Source organism: Microchirus variegatus, assembly GCF_963457635.1.
Source record: "Microchirus variegatus genome assembly, chromosome: 20".
NCBI lineage: Eukaryota > Metazoa > Chordata > Actinopteri > Pleuronectiformes > Soleidae > Microchirus > Microchirus variegatus.
The window spans coordinates 16,633,659-16,657,420 of NC_139821.1; positions in this window are offsets into that span (position 1 = coordinate 16,633,659).

Below are 23,762 nucleotides of genomic sequence, written 5' to 3' on the forward strand. Positions count from 1 at the left end.
TGGCTAGAAAGAGCGGACATCTGTTTATGATAAGGATGTGTGTGATGATCCAAGTGTGAAACTGTGGCCCAAATTAGTGTTTCTCGTCATCAGTGACATTTTAACACCATAGGTGAGTCTGGCATAGGTATTGTTTGGAAGTTTGTTTCCGATCAGGCAGACCCAGTGACGGTGGACCCATTTACAACACGTTTACGAACAGCCATTTTGTGTGTGTGTGTTTGTGTGTGTGTGTGTGTGTGAGAGAGAGATATAATTAAAAAAAAAAGAATGAATGCTCTTTAATACTTTCAATCGTATTCATACATTCATTCATTCATGCATATTATACTTGCTATTTTTGTCCTCGCACTTACCGACTCCACTAAACAATCTACACAGGCATCATCTAGGCACTCTCCCCCCAGGTCATTGCTCCTATCTAAGGGAATTCTTGTAGAGACCACTTCTATGTATCACATTCATAGTATTGGATACAAATGTAAGATAAAAGTGAAGTTTCTTTAAAAATAGTTTGTTTTTACTGATATTCTAAGCTGGCCGGCAGAGAAAGTGATGGTGGACCCATTTATGACCCGTTTACGATCAGACAGTGTGTGTGTGTGTGTGTGTGTGTGTGTGTGTGTGTGTGTGTGTGTGTGTGCATGAGGGTGGGGGGTGTGGGGTTAGAGAGAGAGAGAGAGAGAGAGAGAGAGAGAGAGCGAGCAAGACATACTTTAATAAGAGATTTTTTACTGCATTCAATCTTATTCATTCAAGTATATTATACTTTTACCGCCATTTCTATTTTATATCCTCCCTCTTACTACAACCACTAAACAAGTCGAGACTTAAGTGAGAGAGGGAGGAGCACCCAAGTGGTGTGCATGAGTATGATGAGGCTTTTTGAAACACAATTCAAACTATTTAAATGGAGAGAAATGTAGGTTTTTGTGAATAAAGTATTTGTTTTAAAACAGGAAAACACAAGCCCCTTGGGAATTCACATTCAAATGTTTCAGATAAACAGGGTTTGACTATTTGTACATGATTGGAAAGTTCTGTATCTACTGATCTCTTAGTCTCTTTAGAGACTAATGTGGCCCTCAAATAGTGTTTCAGATGAACGGTGTTTGACTATTTGTACATGTTTGGAAAGTTTTTAAAAATAAAATATTTTTTTTTTTACGGAGTATAGTATCTCCTGGTAACGTTTGTAGAGACTAAATACATTTATTCACAGATAACCTTAAGTGACTTTAAATAACATAAACCAATCGATGTATTGAGATGGGTCAATAGAGACACCACCCCCTTGAGAGGAGGAGATAAATAAAAGGCTAGCATAAAAGGCTAGCATTCAGGAGCACATGTCTTGCCAGTACCGATCTGACTACCCTAGCATGAAGACTCTACGCCAGAGAAGATTGAACTACATGGCATGCTATCATATAATGAGATGGAGGCGATACGTGGTCTAGTACACACAGCTGAAAAGGCTCGATTCTTAATTGACAGGGCTTGGAGGAGAGGAAACGCTACCAGTAATATGTTAATGGAAACCTGGGACAATTACAAGACCCCAGGAACTAAACAACAACAACAACAACAACAAACCACCCCAGTCTCCACCGACAATGGCCTACAGCCTAATCACATACTTCAGATATTGGAGCGTCTCACCAGCATCGAGCTTGAGTTCCTCAAGTTGTACATGCAGATTACGCATGGTCAAGGAGCCATTCCTAATGCTGACATTGATACGACGGATACACTGAAACTAGCAGACGCCATCTCAGCACACTACAAAGATGAATCCAAGGAAGCCTTGACGGGCCTGCTGGGAAAAATCAATCGCAATGACCTGATTGAAGAAGTCGCTACCTTAGCCGTCACTTCAAGCAATTCAGGACACTCGAATACCTATGCATGCCTATGCATGAAAAAGATAGGGTAATGTTGGTAGACTTTGTGTATCTCGACAATAAAAAAATTATCTGCCCAATAACTTGACTGATAGCCTACTATTTGATGTGGTAATGCTGTGCAGAGAAATCACTGGTGATAAACAGTTACAAACACTAGCACAGTTGTCAATGGTGATTTGCTACCCAAACAGGGCAATGTGTGTGGCGGTTAAGCACATTCTTATTCCCAGAAAAAGTGGTAAAACCTGAACAAAGGCCAGTGTCGTTCATGCATTGAGTTCAAGAATGTCTTAAGATTTGGAGTGAAAAACAACCTTAAACAATAAATCTAGGTAAAGACGAAGTACACTATGTATACGTTGATGTTTTTGGTGCGTGTTGCTGTTGATTAGGCTGTACATGGCATAGATGTTACAAGATGTTTTCTCAAATTAGAAAGACAAACAGACCGTGATAGACAACCATGAGGCGTTTGGTACTTAACGCGGATGTAAAATCTATTTTTAGTACAGATTTATGTGTTTCGATGTTAAACAGAAAACCAAATGGTAAAAATGTAATGCAGTATCTGCATTACTACTTTATAAAATCCTAATTCTTGTTTTGAGTTCAAAATCAAAAACAAAAAAACAAAACTGTTTAATGTGTCAGATATAACAACTCACTAAACACGTTCATTCTTATAACAAAAGCGATGGTGGGGGAAAATGAAAAATATACTATCACCTGATAGTATATGCAGGAGGATATGGGGGTATACAAAAGCTGAAAGAGGAGGGGGGTTTGAAAATACCTGTATTTTGTCACACAGATTCTGATTTAGCACATGGGCACTGAAAACAGAGTTGGTTACACTCTTCACAGAAGCTGCTCCATGCATTTTAAGAGAAACGGGGGTTTTAGTAAAAAAAATAGACAAGATATATTAGAGGGGACCTTTTATGGAGCAGAGCTGCAAAAACAGCCAGAATATGGCAAGAGTCAAAAGTGTTGAATGGTCTGATAAATTTAATGTGTGGAGACAAATCATTCATTTGCAGTAACAAATTCCTAACCAAGTTACATACTGAGACATTATCCTTGCATGGCCGGAGAGGTTTTTTTTTAAAATATTATTTTTTATCCGTTTGTTTGTTGTGACAGTGTCTAGCAATTCTTCTACATCGTATTATCCCGACAACACAATAGCCAAGTGTTAGAACCAAGCTACCCCCAGCCTTTTCAGTGTAATGTTTCTTATGAAGTGGGGGGCCAATAGAAATTAAATATACTAAACATGGACAAACTTTCCACCAAAAGATGCAGAATTTGCTGTGTTTGGACAATAAAACAAACAAGAGGACCGGTCTAACAGTAACCCCGGATTCTACTCAACTATGCAGCAGATAATAACAGAGATAAACAAATGTTTGAGCGTTAATGGCATGTACTATATTAAGCTTCAGTATAATACCAGCAAGAGTACTTGTTTTACCGATAAGAGGTGGCCTTGAAACGGCAGGAGATACTATATTAACTATTGAAGAAATGCCACAAATTTTATACGACACCACGTCCTGCAGATATAGTAGGGGGCATATACAACATTGTTTTTATAGCGACATTGTTGATTATCAAACTGTAGGGGACAGCTACGTGCTCCTTTTAAGAATCATTCACATTGCTGGAGCCAACAATCGAATGATAACAAGAACGTACGACAAAACCACATTTGGGCTTTTCCTTGAAAGACGCATGCGTACTTACAATTGAAAGGGGACATAAATTAATCTGGGGTGATTTCTCCAACAGGGTGTGCACTCTCTGACTGACCCTCTTTTAAATGTTTCTGCTTCACTAGTTACTAACACAGGCGGCAGTGATGGTGTTTATATGCTGTTTGTTCTTATCATGCCATAAGGTTCTGCTCCTGTCCACTGCTCAGTTCAAGACCCCGAGCTTGTGGCTTTTGGTGAAACCTTTAGATTAACAGTTGGCTAACTGTAGAATCTACATTGGTTCATGTTATGGCTGTTACCAATCTAACTGTCAAATTACTTAATGATTACTGTTCTAAATCTTAAGACATAACATAACAAGACATTGCACAACTGATAATAGCTCCGGGTCAACTATTTAGTTTTGGCAATATTTAGTTTTGGTCCAATAATCAATTAAGATTCAACCCATGTTTAGGTATTTATATGCTATGGTGAGCAGGGGATTAAAGTAACTTTGAGCTTTTTCTTTTAAGTCAGTATCATTAAATTTTTACATAAAGATTATTTGTGTTTACAAAATTGTACTCCCTTGACTACACACGATCATGTTACTTTTAAATTATTTGTGAATATTGGGGTAAAATTTAGCAACAGAGAAGAGATTATTATAACAGATTTTTGTAAAATTAAAATATATTGTATAATAAATCAAATTGAATTTATAAAGTTCAATTATATCTATATTTAGTTTCTTAATATTTCCCAAGAGCTCTGCTTGCAAAGTTGAGTAGAATCCGGGGTTACTGTTAGACCGGTCCTCTTGTTTGTTTTATTGTCCAAACACAGCAAATTCTGCATCTTTTGGTGGAAAGTTTGTCCATGTTTAGTATATTTAATTTCTATTGGCCCCCCACTTCATAAGAAACATTACACTGAAAAGGCTGGGGGTAGCTTGGTTCTAACACTTGGCTATTGTGTTGTCGGGATAATACTAATGATAATAATACTAACAAGCGGTGGTAACGGGTTCGAGCTTGACGCTACGTCGCGACCCGCGCCCACCTCGTCTCTTGCGCCCTGATCTCGTCTCTCGTTCATTCGCTGCTTGCTGTCGTAGTTCTAATTGGCGCCGTCCGTGCGGATGTTGGGCTGTGGAGTAAAGTCATATATTATTTCCTGTTAAGTGCGTTACACTTTCTGTCGGGAGGACATTGTTTGCGTGTTCAGGATAGGTCCCTGGCCTCACATACCAAGTTCCATGCAGAGCGGTCAATGTACAGTAAAGTTAGAGGGCACTTCCTGTTAAAATGGCTGACTTCCTGTTGGGTCAGAGCGTGTCTATTAACATGTTCAGGGAAGTTCCCTTGACACACATATAATGTTTCGTGGAGATAGGGCAACGTACGGCAAAGTTAAATTCTACTTCCTGTTTTGGCGTTCCACTTCCTGTTTGGAGTTTAGCTTTTGCAGACATGTCCAGGATAGGTTCCTGGTCTCACGTGTCAAGTTCCGTGCAGATTGATCAATGTACGGTAAAGTTACAGGGGACTTCCTGTTTAAAATGGCTGACTTCCTGTTTGGTCAAAGGCGTGTCCATTAACATGTTCAGGGAAGTTCTATTGACTCACATATCGTGTTTCGTGGCGATCGGGCAATGTATGGCAAAGTTACATTCTACTTCCTGTTGCGCCAGATCCACTTCCTGTCAGGAAGTCGTCTGTTGCTGACATGGTCGGAGCGGTTTTGTGGTCCCACATATCAGGTATGAGGAGGATACAACAATCCTTGTTATAGCAGCATAAAAAAGTTTGATATGTAATGTTATATCCAGCAACCAGGGGGCGCTGTTTTTTAAATTGAAGATTTTCATACGGACTTTTTCAGGGCCATACTGTCATCGATCCAAGGAGGTTTGGTTCAAATCGGAACATGTTCCACAAAGTTATCATCATAAATGTACTTTTTTTGGGTAATAATACTCTCACCACTAGAGGCGCTGTTTCTGAACGTGACCGTTTTTTCATATTCGTCTTTAAGACCTATCGATCATGAACCACGGCAAGTTTGGTTCATATCTGACCTTCCAATGCAAAGTTATAAGAGATTTGGTCAACATCAGAATGATTGCCAACTTTAGCGCCCCCTATCTCGTACGCCGTGCGACATTTTAGAAAGCTTTCACCAACTTTTGATCCTCTACCTGTCAACATTGACCTCGCCAAGTTTGAAGGTGATAGCACAAAAGCTCTAGGACAAGATAGATTTTATAGCAAAAAAAATTCTTTCTGTTTCCACCAGGGGGCGCTGTTTTTGAAATTGAATATTTTCATGTAGACTTGTTCAGGGTCGGACTGTCATCGATCCAAGGAAGTTTGGTTCAAATCGGAACATGTTCCACAAAGTTATCATCATAAATGTACTTTTTTTGGGTAATAATACTCTCACCACTAGAGGGGCTGTTTCCGAACGTGACCGTTTTTTCATATTCGTCTTTAAGACCTATCGATCATGAACCACGGCAAGTTTGGTTCATATCTGACCTTCCAATGCAAAGTTATAAGAGATTTGGTCAACATCAGAATGATCGCCAACTTTAGCGCCCCCTATCTCGTACGCCGTGCGACATTTTAGAAAGCTTTCACCAACTTTTGATCCTCTACCTGTCCACATTGACCTCGCCAAGTTTGAAGGTGATAGCACAAAAGCTCTAGGACAAGATAGATTTTATAGCAAATAAAATTCTTTCTGTTTCCACCAGGGGGCGCTGTTTTCGAAATTGAATATTTTCATATAGACATTGTCAGGGCTGGAGGAACATCAATCCAAGGAAGTTTGGTTCAGTTTGGACCAGGACTCGCAAAGTTATAAGAGTTTGTTTTTTTGTCGCAATAATCCGACTTTGCACCCCGCACCTCGCTACATCGTTAAACAATGCGCTGTCATATTCAACACGCATCATCTACCATGTGTTTTCAATGTTTCAGTGTCATTTTGAGTCGGATACGACAATCTCTGTAAAAGTTATTACTGAAATCGTAAATAAACTTTTTTTTTGTATATTCTCTTCCACCACCAGGAGGCGATGGTTTCAAACGTGATCATTTTTGCATAGGTGTCTTCAGCAACTACCCATCATCAATCATGGCAAGTTTGGCTCCGACTTGACCTTCCATCGTAAAGTTATAAGCGTTTCGTTGCGTGTTGGGAAAATTTGGAATTTTCGCCAACTTTGGCGCCACCTATCTCGTGCGCCATGCAATATTTCAAAAAACTTTTCAGATTAGATCGTACCTCAACTGGTCCACATCAACCTCGCCAAGTTTGAGGGTGATTGCTCAAAAACTGTAGATTTTGGTATCTACGGCAAGTTATGCTGTAAATTCGCCAAAAACGCCTCCGTTTTCGCCTTCAATCCAAGATGGCGGCCTTCCTGTAGGTTTCACAGAAAACTTGTGATTGACTTTTGCCCATGGCACAACCTAATGAACGTGTGTACCAAGTTTCGTTCATGTACGTTATTCCCGACAGGAGTTGACCTAGTAGCACATTTTTGCGTCATTCTGAAGCCCCGCCCACTTCCATTTTTTGACGCACATTCACCGAACCACTTTGGTTCGGCGATTTAAGTTAGGTCTGATGTTGTCCTAAAAATTCGCGAGGTTTGAGATCCGTTTAGGCCTTCAAAAAGGCACATTCCTCGTGTGAAGAATAATAATAAGAACTAGCACCGCAAGCGGTGGTAACGGGTTCGAGCTTGACGCTACGTCGCGACCCGCGCCCACCTCGTCGATTGCGCCCTGATCTCGTCTCTCGTTCATTCGCTGCTTGCTGTCGTAGTTCTAATTGGCGCCGTCCGTGCGGATGTTGGGCTGTGGAGTAAAGTCATATATTATTTCCTGTTAAGTGCGTTACACTTTCTGACGGGAGGACATTGTTTGCGTGTTCAGGATAGGTCCCTGGCCTCACATACCAAGTTCCGTGCAGAGCGGTCAATGTACGGTAAAGTTAGAGGGCACTTCCTGTTAAAATGGCTGACTTCCTGTTGGGTCAAAGCGTGTCCATTAACATGTTCAGGGAAGTTCCCTTGACTCACATATAATGTTTCGTGGAGATAGGGCAACGTACGGCAAAGTTAAATTCTACTTCCTGTTTTGGCGTTCCACTTCCTGTTTGGAGTTTAGCTTTTGCAGACATGTCCAGGATAGGTTCCTGGTCTCACGTGTCAAGTTCCGTGCAGATTGATCAATGTACGGTAAAGTTACAGGGGACTTCCTGTTTAAAATGGCTGACTTCCTGTTTGGTCAAAGGTGTGTCCATTAACATGTTCAGGGAAGTTTTATTGACTCACATATCATGTTTCGTGGCGATCGGGCAATGTATGGCAAAGTTACATTCTACTTCCTGTTGCGGCAGATCCACTTCCTGTCAGGAAGTCGTCTGTTGCTGACATGGTCGGAGCGGTTTTGTGGTCCCACATATCAGGTATGAGGAGGATACAACAATACTTGTTATAGCAGCATAAAAAAGTTTGATATGTAATGTTATATCCAGCAACCAGGGGGCGCTGTTTTTTAAATTGAAGATTTTCATACAGACTTTTTCAGGGCCATACTGTCATCGATCCAAGGAGGTTTGGTTCAAATCGGAACATGTTCCACAAAGTTATCATCATAAATGTACTTTTTTTGGGTAATAATACTCTCACCACTAGAGGCGCTGTTTCTGAACGTGACCGTTTTTTCATATTCGTCTTTAAGACCTATCGATCATGAACCACGGCAAGTTTGGTTCATATCTGACCTTCCAATGCAAAGTTATAAGAGATTTGGTCAACATCAGAATGATCGCCAACTTTAGCGCCCCCTATCTCGTACGCCGTGCGACATTTTAGAAAGCTTTCACCAACTTTTGATCCTCTACCTGTCCACATTGACCTCGCCAAGTTTGAAGGTGATAGCACAAAAGCTCTAGGACTAGATAGATTTTATAGCAAATAAAATTCTTTCTGTTGCCACCAGGGGGCGCTGTTTTCGAAATTGAATATTTTCATGTAGACTTGTTCAGGGTCGGACTGTCATCGATCCAAGGAAGTTTGGTTCAAATCGGAACATGTTCCACAAAGTTATCATCATAAATGTACTTTTTTTGGGTAATAATACTCTCACCACTAGAGGCGCTGTTTCCGAACGTGACCGTTTTTTCATATTCGTCTTTAAGACCTATCGATCATGAACCACGGCAAGTTTGGTTCATATCTGACCTTCCAATGCAAAGTTATAAGAGATTTGGTCAACATCAGAATGATCGCCAACTTTAGCGCCCCCTATCTCGTACGCCGTGCGACACTTTAGAAAGCTTTCACCAACTTTTGATCCTCTACCTGTCCACATTGACCTCGCCAAGTTTGAAGGTGATAGCACAAAAGCTCTAGGACTAGATAGATTTTATAGCAAATAAAATTCTTTCTGTTTCCACCAGGGGGCGCTGTTTTCGAAATTGAATATTTTCATATAGACATTGTCAGGGCTGGAGGAACATCAATCCAAGGAAGTTTGGTTCAGTTTGGACCAGGACTCGCAAAGTTATAAGAGTTTGTTTTTTTGTCGCAATAATCCGACTTTGCACCTCGCACCTCGCTACACCGTTAAACAATGCGCTATCATATTCAACACGCATCATCTACCATGTGTTTTCAATGTTTCAGTGTCATTTTGAGTCAGATACGACAATCTCTGTAAAAGTTATTACCGAAATCGTAAATAAACTTTTTTTTTGTATATTCTCTTCCACCACCAGGAGGCGATGGTTTCAAACGTGTTCATTTTTGCATAGGTGTCTTCAGCAACTACCCATCATCAAAAATGGCAAGTTTGGCTCCGACTTGATCTTCCATCGCAAAGTTATAAGCGTTTCGTTGCGTGTTGGGAAAATTTGGAATTTTCGCCAACTTTGGCGCCACCTATCTCGTGCGCCATGCAATATTTCAAAAAACTTTTCAGATTAGATCGTACCTCAACTGGTCCACATCAACCTCGCCAAGTTTGAGGGTGATTGCTCAAAAACTGTAGATTTTGGTATCTACGGCAAGTTATGCTGTAAATTCGCCAAAAACGCCTCCGTTTTCGCCTTCAATCCAAGATGGCGGCCTTCCTGTAGGTTTCACAGAAAACTTGTGATTGACTTTTGCCCATGGCACAACCTAATGAACGTGTGTACCAAGTTTCGTTCATGTACGTTATTCCCGACAGGAGTTGACCTAGTAGCACATTTTTGCGTCAGTCTGAAGCCCCGCCCACTTCCATTTTTTGACGCACATTCACCGAACCACTTTGGTTCGGCGATTTAAGTTAGGTCTGATGTTGTCCCAAAAATTCGCGTGGTTTGGGATCCGTTTAGGCCTTCAAAAAGGCACATTCCTCGTGTGAAGAATAATAATAAGAATAACTAGCACCGCAAGCGGTGGTAACGGGTTCGAGCTTGACGCTACGTCGCGACCCGCGCCCACCTCGTCGCCTGCGCCCTGATCTCGTCTCTCGTTCATTCGCTGCTTGCTGTCGTAGTTCTAATTGGCGCCGTCCGTGCGGATGTTGGGCTGTGGAGTAAAGTCATATATTATTTCATGTTAAGTGCGTTACACTTTCTGTCGGGAGGACATTGTTTGCGTGTTCAGGATAGGTCCCTGGCCTCACATACCAAGTTCCGTGCAGAGCGGTCAATGTACGGTAAAGTTAGAGGGCATTTCCTGTTTAAAATGGCTGACTTCCTGTTGGGTCAGAGCGTGTCTATTAACATGTTCAGGGAAGTTCCCTTGACTCACATATAATGTTTCGTGGAGATAGGGCAACGTACGGCAAAGTTACATTCTACTTCCTGTTTTGGCGTTCCACTTCCTGTTTGGTGTTTAGCTTTTGCAGACATGTCCAGGATAGGTTCCTGGTCTCACGTGTCAAGTTCCGTGCAGATTGATCAATGTATGGTAAAGTTACAGGGCACTTCCTGTTTAAAATGGCTGACTTCCTGTTTGGTCAAAGGCGTGTCTATTAACATATTCAGGGAAGTTCTATTGACTCACATATCATGTTTCGTGGCGATCGGGCAATGTATGGCAAAGTTACATTCTACTTCCTGTTGCGGTGGATCCACTTCCTGTCAGGAAGTCGTCTGTTGCTGACATGGTCGGAGCGGTTTTGTGGTCCCACATATCAGGTATGAGGAGGATACAACAATCCTTGTTATAGCAGCATAAAAAAGTTTGATATGTAATGTTATATCCAGCAACCAGGGGGCGCTGTTTTTTAAATTGAAGATTTTCATACGGACTTTTTCAGGGCCATACTGTCATCGATCCAAGGAGGTTTGGTTCAAATCGGAACATGTTCCACAAAGTTATCATCATAAATGTACTTTTTTTGGGTAATAATACTCTCACCACTAGAGGCGCTGTTTCTGAACGTGACCGTTTTTTCATATTCGTCTTTAAGACCTATCGATCATGAACCACGGCAAGTTTGGTTCATATCTGACCTTCCAATGCAAAGTTATAAGAGATTTGGTCAACATCAGAATGATCGCCAACTTTAGCGCCCCCTATCTCGTACGCCGTGCGACATTTTAGAAAGCTTTCACCAACTTTTGATCCTCTACCTGTCCACATTGACCTCGCCAAGTTTGAAGGTGATAGCACAAAAGCTCTAGGACAAGATAGATTTTATAGCAAATAAAATTCTTTCTGTTTCCACCAGGGGGCGCTGTTTTCGAAATTGAATATTTTCATGTAGACTTGTTCAGGGTCGGACTGTCATCGATCCAAGGAAGTTTGGTTCAAATCGGAACATGTTCCACAAAGTTATCATCATAAATGTACTTTTTTTGGGTAATAATACTCTCACCACTAGAGGCGCTGTTTCCGAACGTGACCGTTTTTTCATATTCGTCTTTAAGACCTATCGATCATGAACCACGGCAAGTTTGGTTCATATCTGACCTTCCAATGCAAAGTTATAAGAGATTTGGTCAACATCAGAATGATCGCCAACTTTAGCGCCCCCTATCTCGTACGCCGTGCGACATTTTAGAAAGCTTTCACCAACTTTTGATCCTCTACCTGTCCACATTGACCTCGCCAAGTTTGAAGGTGATAGCACAAAAGCTCTAGGACAAGATAGATTTTATAGCAAATAAAATTCTTTCTGTTTCCACCAGGGGGCGCTGTTTTCGAAATTGAATATTTTCATATAGACATTGTCAGGGCTGGAGGAACATCAATCCAAGGAAGTTTGGTTCAGTTTGGACCAGGACTCGCAAAGTTATAAGTGTTTGTTTTTTTGTCGCAAAAATCCGACTTTGCACCTCGCACCTCGCTACACCGTTAAACAATGCGCTATCATATTCAACACGCATCATCTGCCATGTGTTTTCAATGTTTCAGTGTCATTTTGAGTCAGATACGACAATCTCTGTAAAAGTTATTACCGAAATCGTAAATAAACTTTTTTTTTGTATATTCTCTTCCACCACCAGGAGGCGATGGTTTCAAACGTGTTCATTTTTGCATAGGTGTCTTCAGCAACTACCCATCATCAATCATGGCAAGTTTGGCTCCGACTTGATCTTCCATCGCAAAGTTATAAGCGTTTCGTTGCGTGTTGGGAAAATTTGGAATTTTCGCCAACTTTGGCGCCACCTATCTCGTGCGCCATGCAATATTTCAAAAAACTTTTCAGATTAGATCGTACCTCAACTGGTCCACATCGACCTCGCCAAGTTTGAGGGTGATTGCTCAAAAACTGTAGATTTTGGTATCTACGGCAAGTTATGCTGTAAATTCGCCAAAAACGCCTCCGTTTTCGCCTTCAATCCAAGATGGCGGCCTTCCTGTAGGTTTCACAGAAAACTTGTGATTGACTTTTGCCCATGGCACAACCTAATGAACGTGTGTACCAAGTTTCGTTCATGTACGTTATTCCCGACAGGAGTTGACCTAGTAGCACATTTTTGCGTCAGTCTGAAGCCCCGCCCACTTCCATTTTTTGACGCACATTCACCGAACCACTTTGGTTCGGCGATTTAAGTTAGGTCTGATGTTGTCCCAAAAATTCGCGTGGTTTGGGATCCGTTTAGGCCTTCAAAAAGGCACATTCCTCGTGTGAAGAATAATAATAAGAACTAGCACCGCAAGCGGTGGTAACGGGTTCGAGCTTGACGCTACGTCGCGACCCGCGCCCACCTCGTCGCTTGCGCCCTGATCTCGTCTCTCGTTCATTCGCTGCTTGCTGTCGTAGTTCTAATTGGCGCCGTCCGTGCGGATGTTGGGCTGTGGAGTAAAGTCATATATTATTTCCTGTTAAGTGCGTTACACTTTCTGTCGGGAGGACATTGTTTGCGTGTTCAGGATAGGTCCCTGGCCTCACATACCAAGTTCCATGCAGAGCGGTCAATGTACAGTAAAGTTAGAGGGCACTTCCTGTTAAAATGGCTGACTTCCTGTTGGGTCAGAGCGTGTCTATTAACATGTTCAGGGAAGTTCCCTTGACACACATATAATGTTTTGTGGAGATAGGGCAACATACGGCAAAGTTAAATTCTACTTCCTGTTTTGGCGTTCCACTTCCTGTTTGGAGTTTAGCTTTTGCAGACATGTCCAGGATAGGTTCCTGGTCTCACGTGTCAAGTTCCGTGCAGATTGATCAATGTACGGTAAAGTTACAGGGGACTTCCTGTTTAAAATGGCTGACTTCCTGTTTGGTCAAAGGCGTGTCCATTAACATGTTCAGGGAAGTTCTATTGACTCACATATCATGTTTCGTGGCGATCGGGCAATGTATGGCAAAGTTACATTCTACTTCCTGTTGCGGCGGATCCACTTCCTGTCAGGAAGTCATCTGTTGCTGACATGGTCGGAGCGGTTTTGTGGTCCCACATATCACGTATGAGGATGATACAACAATCCCTGTTATAGCAGCATAAAAAAGTGTGATATGTAATGTTATATCCAGCAACCAGGGGGCGCTGTTTTTTAAATTGAAAATTTTCATACAGACTTTTTCAGGGTCAGACTGTCATCAATCCAAGGAAGTTTGGTTCAGATTGGAACAGGATTTACAAAGTTATACCAGTTTCTTTTGTGTTGCACAGTAGATGGCATAGTCTGCTGCCACCAGGGGGCGTCGTTAAGACATTGAATATTGTCATATAGACTACTCCAAGGCATCAATCTAGGGAAGGACATTGGATCCTCCATCGCAAAGTTATAAGTGTTTCGTTGTCTGTCTTTACAAATCAGAATGTTTGCCAACTTTAGCGCCCCCTATCTCGTACGCCGTGCGACATTTTAGAAAGCTTTCAATAACATTTGATCCTCAACTCGTCCACATTGACCTCGCCAAGTTTGAAGGTGATAGCATAAAAGCTCTAGGACAAGATAGATTTTATAGCAAATAAAATTCTTTCTGTCTCCACCAGGGGGCGCTGTTTTCGAAATTAAATATTTTCATGTAGAATTGTTCAGGGTCGGACTGTCATCGATCCAAGGAAGTTTGGTTCAAATCGGAACAGGATTCACAAAGTTATCATCATAAATGTACTTTTTTTGGGTAATATTCCTCTCACCACTAGAGGCGCTGTTTTTGAATGTGACCGTTTTTTCATATTCATCTTTAAGAATTATCGATCATGAACCACGGCAAGTTTGGTTCATATCTGACCTTCCAATGCAAAGTTATAAGAGATTTGGTCAACATCAGAATGATCGCCAACTTTAGCGCCCCCTATCTCGTACGCCGTGCGACATTTTAGAAAGCTTTCAATAACTTTTGATCCTCAACTCGTCCACATTAACCTCGCCAAGTTTGAAGGTGATAGCACAAAAGCTCTAGGACAAGATAGATTTAATAGCAAATAAAATTCTTTCTGTTGCCACCAGGGGGCGCTGTTTTCGAAATTGAATATTTTCATGTAGACGTCGTCAGGGCTGGAGGAACATCAATCCAAGGAAGTTTGGTTCAGTTTGGACCAGGACTCGCAAAGTTATAAGAGTTTGTTTTTTTGTCGCAAAAATCCGACTTTGCACCGCCCACGCTGCTACACCGGTAAAGAATGCGCTGTCATATTCAACACGCATCATCTACCATGCGTTTTCAATGTTTCAGTGTCATTTTGAGTGACACTTTTACAAACTCTGTAAAAGTTATTACCGAAATCGTAAATAAACTTTTTTTTTGTATATTCTCTTCCACCACCAGGAGGCGATGGTTTCAAACGTGATCATTTTTGCATAGGTGTCTTCAGCAACTACCCATCATCAATCATGGCAAGTTTGGCTCCGACTTGACCTTCCATCGCAAAGTTATAAGCGTTTCGTTGCGTGTTGGGAAAATTTGGAATTTTCGCCAACTTTGGCGCCACCTATCTCGTGCGCCATGCAAGATTTCAAAAAACTTTTCAGATTAGATCGTACCTCAACTGGTCCACATCGACCTCGCCAAGTTTGAAGGTGATTGCTCAAAAACTGTAGATTTTGGTATCTACGGCAAGTTATGCTGTAAATTCGCCAAAAACGCCTCCGTTTTCGCCTTCAATCCAAGATGGCGGCCTTCCTGTAGGTTTCACAGAAAACTTGTGATTGACTTTTGCCCATGGCACAACCTAATGAACGTGTGTACCAAGTTTCGTTCATGTACGTTATTCCCGACAGGAATTGACCTAGTAGCACTTTTTTGCGTCAGTCTGAAGCCCCGCCCACTTCCATTTTTTGACGCACATTCACCGAACCACTTTTTTACAAAATTTTCAGCGAGGTCTGATGTTGTCCCGGAAATTCGTGAGGTTTGGGATACGTTTAGGCCTTCAAAAAGGCACTTTTTTTGTGTGAAGAATAATAATAATAACTAGCACCGCAAGCGGTGGTAACGGGTTCGAGCTTGACGCTACGTCGCGACCTGCGCCCACCTCGTCGCTTGCGCCCTGATCTCGTCTCTCGTTCATTCGCTGCTTGCTGTCGTAGTTCTAATTGGTGCCGTCCGTGCGGATGTTGGGCTGTGGAGTAAAGTCATATATTATTTCCTGTTAAGTGCGTTACACTTTCTGTCGGGAGGTCATTGTTTGCGTGTTCAGGATAGGTCCCTGGCCTCACATACCAAGTTCCGTGCAGAGCGGTCAATGTACAGTAAAGTTAGAGGGCACTTCCTGTTAATATGGCTGACTTCCTGTTGGGTCAGAGCGTGTCTATTAACATGTTCAAAGAAGTTCCCTTGACTCACATATAATGTTTCGTGGAGATAGGGCAACGTACGGCAAAGTTACATTCTACTTCCTGTTTTGGCGTTCCACTTCCTGTTTGGAGTTTAGCTTTTGCAGACATGTCCAGGATAGGTTCCTGGTCTCACGTGTCAAGTTCCGTGCAGATTGATCAATGTACGGTAAAGTTACAGGGGACTTCCTGTTTAAAATGGCTGACTTCCTGTTGGGTCAAAGGTGTGTCCATTAACATGTTCAGGGAAGTTTTATTGACTCACATATCATGTTTCGTGGCGATCGGGCAATGTATGGCAAAGTTACATTCTACTTCCTGTTGCGGCAGATCCACTTCCTGTCAGGAAGTCGTCTGTTGCTGACATGGTCGGAGCGGTTTTGTGGTCCCACATATCAGGTATGAGGAGGATACAACAATCCTTGTTATAGCAGCATAAAAAAGTTTGATATGTAATGTTATATCCAGCAACCAGGGGGCGCTGTTTTTTAAATTGAAGATTTTCATACGGACTTTTTCAGGGTCGGACTGTCATCAATCCAAGGAAGTTTGGTTCAGATTGGAACAGGATTTACAAAGTTATACCAGTTTCTTTTGTGTTGCACAGTAGATGGCATAGTCTGCTGCCACCAGGGGGCGTCGTTAAGACATTGAATATTGTCTTATAGACTACTTCAAGGCATCAATCCAGGGAAGGACATTGGATCCTCCATCGCAAAGTTATAAGCGTTTTGTTGTCTGTTTTTACAAATCAGAATGTTTGCCAACTTTAGCGCCCCCTATCTCGTACGCCGTGCGACATTTTAGAAAGCTTTCAATAACATTTGATCCTCAACTCGTCCACATTAACCTCGCCAAGTTTGAAGGTGATAGCACAAAAGCTCTAGGACAAGATAGATTTAATAGGAAATAAAATTCTTTTTGTTGCCACCAGGGGGCGCTGTTTTCGAAATTAAATATTTTCATGTAGACTTGTTCAGGGTCGGACTGTCATCGATCCAAGGAAGTTTGGTTCAAATCGGAACAGGATTCACAAAGTTATCATCATAAATGTACTTTTTTTGGGTAAGAATCCTCTCACCACCAGAGGCGCTGTTTCCGAACGTGACCGTTTTTTCATATTCGTCTTTAAGAACTATCAATCATGAACCACGGCAAGTTTGGTGCATATCTGACCTTCCATCGCAAAGATATAAGAGATTTGGTCAACATCATAATGATTGCCAACTTTAGCGCCCCCTATCTCGTACGCCGTGCGACATTTTAAAACAGTTTGAATAACATTTGATCCTCAACTTGTCCACATTGACCTCGCCAAGTTTGAAGGTGATAGCACAAAAGCTCTAGGACAAGATAGATTTTATAGCAAATAAAATTCTTTCTGTTTCCACCAGGGGGCGCTGTTTTCGAAATTGAATATTTTCATATAGACATTGTCAGGGCTGGAGGAACATCAATCCAAGGAAGTTTGGTTCAGTTTGGACCAGGACTCGCAAAGTTATAAGAGTTTGTTTTTTTGTCGCAATAATCCGACTTTGCACCCCGCACCTCGCTACATCGTTAAACAATGCGCTGTCATATTCAACACGCATCATCTACCATGTGTTTTCAATGTTTCAGTGTCATTTTGAGTCGGATACGACAATCTCTGTAAAAGTTATTACTGAAATCGTAAATAAACTTTTTTTTTGTATATTGTCTTCCACCACCAGGAGGCGATGGTTTCAAACGTGATCATTTTTGCATAGGTGTCTTCAGCAACTACCCATCATCAATCATGGCAAGTTTGGCTCCGACTTGACCTTCCATCGCAAAGTTATAAGCGTTTCGTTGCGTGTTGGGAAAATTTGGAATTTTCGCCAACTTTGGCGCCACCTATCTCGTGCGCCATGCAATATTTCAAAAAACTTTTCAGATTAGATCGTACCTCAACTGGTCCACATCGACCTCGCCAAGTTTGAAGGTGATTGCTCAAAAACTGTAGATTTTGGTATCTACGGCAAGTTATGCTGTAAATTCGCCAAAAACGCCTCCGTTTTCGCCTTCAATCCAAGATGGCGGCCTTCCTGTAGGACTCACAAAAAACTTGTGATTGACTTTTGCCCATGGCACAACCTAATGAACGTGTGTACCAAGTTTCGTTCATGTACGTTATTCCCGACAGGAGTTGACCTAGAAGCACTTTTTTGCGTCAGTATTTAGCCCCGCCCACTTCCATTTTTTGATGCACATTCCCCGAACCACTTTCGTTCGGCGATTTAAGCTAGGTCTGATGTTGTCCCAAAAATTCGTGAGGTTTGAGATCCGTTTAGGCCTTCAAAAAAGCACTTTCTTCGTGGGAAAAATAATAATAATAATAATAATAATAATAATAATAATAATAATAACTCTTCCGATTACAATAGGGTTCTTGCACAGTCGTGCTCGAACCCTAATAACTAGCACCGCAAGCGGTGGTAACGGGTTCGAGCTTGACGCTACGTCGCGATCCGCGCCCACCTCGTCGCTTGCGCCCTGATCTCGTCTCTCGTTCATTCGCTGCTTGCTGTCGTAGTTCTAATTCGTGCCGTTCGTGCGGATGTTGGGCTGTGGAGTAAAGTAATATATTATTTCCTGTTAAGTGCGTTACACTTTCTGTCGGGAGGACATTGTTTGCGTGTTCAGGATAGGTCCCTGGCCTCACATACCGAGTTCCGTGCAGAGCGGTCAATGTACGGTAAAGTTAGAGGGCACTTCCTGTTAAAATGGCTGACTTCCTGTTGGGTCAGAGCGTGTCTATTAACATGTTCAGGGAAGTTCCCTTGACTCACATATAATGTTTCGTGGAGATAGGGCAACGTACGGCAAAGTTACATTCTACTTCCTGTTTTGGCGTTCCACTTCCTGTTTGGAGTTTAGCTTTTGCAGACATGTCCAGGATAGGTTCCTGGTGTTCCGTGTCAAGTTCCGTGCAGATCGATCAATGTACGGTAAAGTTACAGGGCACTTCCTGTTTAAAATGGCTGACTTCCTGTTGGGTCAATGGCGTGTCCATTAACATGTTCAGGGAAGTTCTATTGACTCACATATCATGTTTCGTGGCGATCGGGCAATGTATGGCAAAGTTACATTCTACTTCCTGTTGCGGCGGATCCACTTCCTGTCAGGAAGTCGTCTGTTGCTGACATGGTCGGAGCGGTTTTGTGGTCCCACATATCACGTATGAGGAGGATACATTAATCCCTGTTATAGCAGCATAAAAAAGTTTGATATGTAATGTTATATCCAGCAACCAGGGGGCGCTGTTTTTTAAATTGAAAATTTTCATACGGACTTTTTCAGGGTCATACTGTCATCAATCCAAGGAAGTTTGGTTCAGATTGGAACAGGATTTACAAAGTTATACCAGTTTCTTTTGTGTTGCACAGTAGATGGCGTAGTCTGCTGCCACCAGGGGGCGTCGTTAAGACATTGAATATTGTCTTATAGGTCCTTCAATCCAGGGAAGGACATTGGATCCTCCATCGCAAAGTTATAAGCGTTTTGTTGTCTGTTTTTACAAATCAGAATGTTTGCCAACTTTAGCGCCCCCTATCTTGTACGCCATTCGACATTTTAAAAAACTTTCAATAACATTTGATCCTCAACTCGTCCACATTGACCTCGCCAAGTTTGAAGGTGATAGCACAAAAGCTCTAGGACAAGATAGATTTTATAGCAAATAAAATTCTTTCTGTTTCCACCAGGGGGCGCTGTTTTCGAAATTAAATATTTTCATGTAGACTTGTTCAGGGTCGGACTGTCATCGATCCAAGGAAGTTTGGTTCAAATCGGAACAGGATTCACAAAGTTATCATCATAAATGTACTTTTTTTGGGTAATAATCCTCTCACCACTAGAGGCGCTGTTTCCGAACGTGACCGTTTTTTTATATTCATCTTTAAGAACTATCGATCATGAACCACGGCAAGTTTGGTTCATATCTGACCTTCCAATGCAAAGTTATAAGAGATTTGGTCAACATCAGAATGATCGCCAACTTTAGCGCCCCCTATCTCGTACGCCGTGCGACATTTTAGAAAGCTTTCACTAACTTTTGATCCTCAACTCGTCCACATTAACCTCGCCAAGTTTGAAGGTGATAGCACAAAAGCTCTAGGACAAGATAGATTTAATAGCAAATAAAATTCTTTCTGTTGCCACCAGGGGGCGCTGTTTTCGAAATTGAATATTTTCATGTAGACGTCGTCAGGACTGGAGGAACATCAATCCAAGGAAGTTTGGTTCAGTTTGGACCAGGACTCGCAAAGTTGTAAGAGTTTTTTTTTTTGTCGCAAAAATCCGACTTTGCTCCGCCCACGCTGCTACACCGTTAAAGAATGCGCTATCATATTCAACACGCATCATCTACCATGTGTTTTCAATGTTTCAGTGTCATTTTGAGTGACACTTTTACAAACTCTGTAAAAGTTATTACCGAAATCGTAAATAAACTTTTTTTTTGTATATTCTCTTCCACCACCAGGAGGCGATGGTTTCAAACGTGATCATTTTTGCATAGGTGTCTTCAGCAACTACCCATCATCAATCATGGCAAGTTTGGCACCGACGTGACCTTCCATCGCAAAGTTATAAGCGTTTCGTTGAGTGTTGGGAAAATTTTGAATTTTCGCCAACTTTGGCGCCCCCTATCTCGTGCGCCATGCAATATTTCAAAAAACTTGTCAGATTAGATCGTACCTCAACTGGTCCACATCAACCACGCCAAGTTTGAAGGTGATTGCTCAAAAACTGTAGATTTTGGTATCTACGGCAAGTTATGCTGTAAATTCGCCAAAAACGCCTCCGTTTTCGCCTTCAATCCAAAATGGCGGCCTTCCTGTAGCTTTCACAGAAAACTTGTGATTGACTTTTGCCCATGGCACAACCTAATGAACGTGTGTACCAAGTTTCGTTCATGTACGTTATTCCCGACAGGAGTTGACCTAGTAGCACATTTTTGCGTCAGTCTGAAGCCCCGCCCACTTCCATTTTTTGACGCACATTCACCGAACCACTTTGGTTCGGCGATTTAAGTTAGGTCTGATGTTGTCCCAAAAATTCGCGAGGTTTGGGATACGTTTAGGCCTTCAAAAATGCACATTCCTCGTGTGAAGAATAATAATAAGAATAATAATAATAATAACTAGCACCGCAAGCGGTGGTAACGGGTTCGAGCTTGACGCTACGTCGCGACCCACGCCCACCTCGTCGCTTGCGCCCTGATCTCGTCTCTCGTTCATTCGCTGCTTGCTGTCGTAGTTCTAATTGGCGCCGTCCGTGCGGATGTTGGGCTGTGGAGTAAAGTCATATATTATTTCCTGTTAAGTGCGTTACACTTTCTGTTGGGAGGTCATTGTTTGCGTGTTCAGGATAGGTCCCTGGCCTCACATACCAAGTTCCGTGCAGAGCGGTCAATGTACAGTAAAGTTAGAGGGCACTTCCTGTTAAAATGGCTGACTTCCTGTTGGGTCAGAGCGTGTCTATTAACATGTTCAGGGAAGTTCCCTTGACACACATATAATGTTTTGTGGAGATAGGGCAACGTACGGCAAAGTTAAATTCTACTTCCTGTTTTGGCGTTCCACTTCCTGTTTGGAGTTTAGCTTTTGCAGACATGTCCAGGATAGGTTCCTGGTCTCACGTGTCAAGTTCCGTGCAGATTGATCAATGTACGGTAAAGTTACAGGGGACTTCCTGTTTAAAATGGCTGACTTCCTGTTTGGTCAAAGGCGTGTCCATTAACATGTTCAGGGAAGTTCAATTGACTCACATATCATGTTTTGTGGTGATCGGGCAATGGATGGCAAAGTTACATTCTACTTCCTGTTGCGGCGGATCCACTTCCTGTCAGGAAGTCGTCTGTTGCTGACATGGTCGGAGCGGTTTTGTGGTCCCACATATCATGTATGAGGATGATACAACAATCCCTGTTATAGCAGCATAAAAAAGTGTGATATGTAATGTTATATCCAGCAACCAGGGGGCGCTGTTTTTAAATTGAAGATTTTCATATAGACTTTTTCAGGGTAAGACTGTCATCAATCCAAGGAAGTTTGGTTCAGATTGGAACAGGATTTACAAAGTTATACCAGTTTCTTTTGTGTTGCACAGTAGATGGCATAGTCTGCTGCCACCAGGGGGCGTTGTTAAGACATTGAATATTGTCATATAGACTACTCCAAGGCATCAATCCAGGGAAGGACATTGGATCCTCCATCGCAAAGTTATAAGTGTTTCGTTGTCTGTCTTTACAAATCAGAATGTTTGCCAACTTTAGCGCCCCCTATCTTGTACGCCGTGGAACATTTTAGAAAGCTTTCAATAACATTTGATCCTCAACTCGTCCACATTGACCTCGCCAAGTTTGAAGGTGATAGCAGAAAAGCTCTAGGACAAGATAGATTTTATAGCAAATAAAATTCTTTCTGTTTCCACCAGGGGGCGCTGTTTTCGAAATTAAATATTTTCATGTAGACTTCTTCAGGGTCGGACTGTCATCGATCCAAGGAAGTTTGGTTCAAATCGGAACAGGATTCACAAAGTTATCATCATAAATGTACTTTTTTTGGGTAATAATCCTCTCACCACTAGAGGCGCTGTTTCCGAACGTGACCGTTTTTTCATATTCGTCTTTAAGAACTATCGATCATGAACCACGGTAAGTTTGGTTCATATCTGACCTTCCATCGCAAAGATATAAGAGATTTGGTCAACATCATAATGATCGCCAACTTTAGCGCCCCCTATCTCGTACGCCGTGCGACATTTTAAAACAGTTTCAATAACATTTGATCCAAAACTCGTCCACATTGACCTCGCCAAGTTTGAAGGTGATAGCACAAAAGCTCTAGGACTAGATAGATTTTATAGCAAATAAAATTATTTCTGTTGCCACCAGGGGGCGCTGTTTTCGAAATTAAATATTTTCATATAGACATTGTCAGGGCTGGAGGAACATCAATCCAAGGAAGTTTGGTTCAGTTTGGACCAGGACTCGCAAAGTTATAAGAGTTTGTTTTTTTGTCGCAAAAATCCGACTTTGCACCGCCCACGCTGCTACACCGTTAAAGAATGCGCTATCATATTCAACACGCATCATCTACCATGTGTTTTCAATGTTTCAGTGTCATTTTGAGTCAGATACGACAATCTCTGTAAAAGTTATTACCGAAATCGTAAATAAACTTTTTTTTTGTATATTCTCTTCCACCACCAGGAGGCGATGGTTTCAAACGTGATCATTTTTGCATAGGTGTCTTCAGCAACTACCCATCATCAATCATGGCAAGTTTGGCTCCGACTTGACCTTCCATCGCAAAGTTATAGGCGTTTCGTTGCGTGTTGGGAAAATTTGGAATTTTCGCCAACTTTGGCGCCACCTATCTCGTGCGCCATGCAATATTTCAAAAAACTTTTCAGATTAGATCGTACCTCAACTGGTCCACATCAACCTCGCCAAGTTTGAGGGTGATTGCTCAAAAACTGTAGATTTTGGTATCTACGGCAAGTTATGCTGTAAATTCGCCAAAAACGCCTCCGTTTTTGCCTTCAATCCAAGATGGCGGCCTTCCTGTAGGTTTCACAGAAAACTTGTGATTGACTTTTGCCCATGGCACAACCTAATGAACGTGTGTACCAAGTTTCGTTCATGTACGTTATTCCCGACAGGAGTTGACCTAGTAGCACATTTTTGCGTCAGTCTGAAGCCCCGCCCACTTCCATTTTTTGACGCACATTTACCGAACCACTTTGGTTCGGCGATTTAAGTTAGGTCTGATGTTGTCCCAAAAATTCGCGAGGTTTGGGATACGTTTAGGCCTTCAAAAATGCACATTCCTCGTGTGAAGAATAATAATAATAATAATAATAATAACTCTTTCAATTACA